At 37.6% G+C, this 1,894-nt stretch overlaps 1 pseudogene; it reads right to left on the reverse strand.

Moving 5' to 3' along the window:
* Positions 1–501: 501 nt before the first annotated feature.
* Positions 502–1,450, reverse strand: LOC150052723 (olfactory receptor 8H1-like; annotated as a pseudogene).
* Between the last annotated feature and the right edge of the window lie 444 nt (positions 1,451–1,894).

Below are 1,894 nucleotides of genomic sequence, written 5' to 3' on the forward strand. Positions count from 1 at the left end.
TAAAAGTATAAAATGTCAAGAATTATCTTAGCTTGTGGACTATTTTAAGTATTTTAGCTGGAATTATAGTTTATCCGGTGGAACTGAAAAAGCTGGGTCTTCAAATTCAGGGCCCTATTAAAGAGTAAATAGGTGGTAAGATATATTATGTGGTAGGGGAGATGAGTACTAAACACTATGAGCATTGAGTATAATATTAGTGTAATATAATGCTTTTCATACTATCATAACTTCATCTTTCAATGTCCACTGAATTTCTATTACTTACTCCCAAAAATACAGCCAAATTTTGTATATCATAATACATTTGTTCCATGTCACTATTAAACACATAATTCATTGCTTCTAATCATAATCAGGACTTCTCATAATTTATTTCAGAGTATGTCATGAGAAACATTATGACAAATGGATGGTGGATAAATATAAACATAGGCCAAAGAATACATGCTTTTAACATGAAAAATCAGAAATGATTAGCTTAAACATGTCACGTTACTGTCATTTTAGTTGCCTAGATCCCATTCTTTTCAGCATAACTCGAAAGAAAGCATTTTTCACCTCCTTGTTCCTAAGACTATAAATGAGCAGGTTCAGCATGGGGATCACGATCGTGTAAAACACAGAAGCCACTTGGTCCTTCCCCAGGGAGTAGGACTTCTTGGGTTTTAAGTAAGTGAAGATCATAGTGCCATAGAAAACAGTGACCCCCAGCAAGTGGGAGGCACAGGTGGAGAAGGCTTTCTGCTTCCCTGAAGTGGACTTCATTTTCGGAATTGTCGCCAGGATGGACACATAGGACACCGATATTGTAATAAGAGACAGCATTAGGGTAAAACCGGCGAGAATGAATATCATCATTTCAGTATCATTTGTGTCCTTGCAGGACAGAGCTAACATCGGTGATGTGTCACAGAAAAAGTGGTGGATGATATTGGAATGGCAGAAAGTCAGTCTGCTCATGCAAATGATATTGACAGAAGAATCTAGAAGGCCAGCCACATAGGACCCAGCAAGAAGGGTCCAACAGAGTCTTGAGGACATTATGATGGGATACTGCAGAGGTTTGCAGATAGCCACATAGCGATCATAGGCCATTGTGGAGAGCAGAACACACTCTGTAGCTGCAAACAGGACAAAAAAGAAGAGCTGGGAGAAGCAGCCAGTGAAGGAAATGTTTCTCGTGGAGGTCAGTAAGTTCTCTAGGGTTTTAGGTGTGATGACACTTGAGTAGTTGAGGTCAATGAATGAGAGGTGAGTGAGGAAAAAAATACATAGGCGTGTGAAGCTGGAGATCCAGGCGAATTATCATGATCATGCAGAGGTTTCCCAGCACAGTGGTCAGGTAAATCAGGAGAAACAGCAGGGAGAGGGCCAGCTGCATCTCTGCAGAGTCTGTCAACCCCATAAGGATGAAAAAGGGCACCCCTCTGTCATTCCAGGTTCTCATCGTGGGCTGGTGGTTGAAAAACTACAGGTAATAGTTACTCAGTCTAAATGACTTACCGTTGTTACTTACATGAGTGCCCTAGTATCTCTAGAAGTAAACTACATCAAGTAAAATACAATTTATTGATACCAAATGCAAAAAATGCAACTATAGATAAATCTGTAAAGTGACATTTATTTAACAAAAGGTAATTTTCTTAATAGAACACACCTTATTATTTGGTAAACAGTTTTGATTACATATTTAGGGTACAAATACTGTGACATTATAGGTATTACAATTTCCCAAGAACATTAGTTAAAAGTTCCAATACAATTTGTTTATCTTCCATATCAGATATTTTTAGGGTTCTTTGTTATTAAAAACAAGCTGTTAATAATGTACACTTGGATTCCTATATACTTATTTTATTTCAGTTAATCAAAATGGTACTTAGGTAATTGT

This window comes from Megascapheus bottae, chromosome 16 (genome assembly GCF_031878675.1).
Source record: "Megascapheus bottae isolate mThoBot1 chromosome 16, mThoBot2.hap1, whole genome shotgun sequence".
NCBI lineage: Eukaryota > Metazoa > Chordata > Mammalia > Rodentia > Geomyidae > Megascapheus > Megascapheus bottae.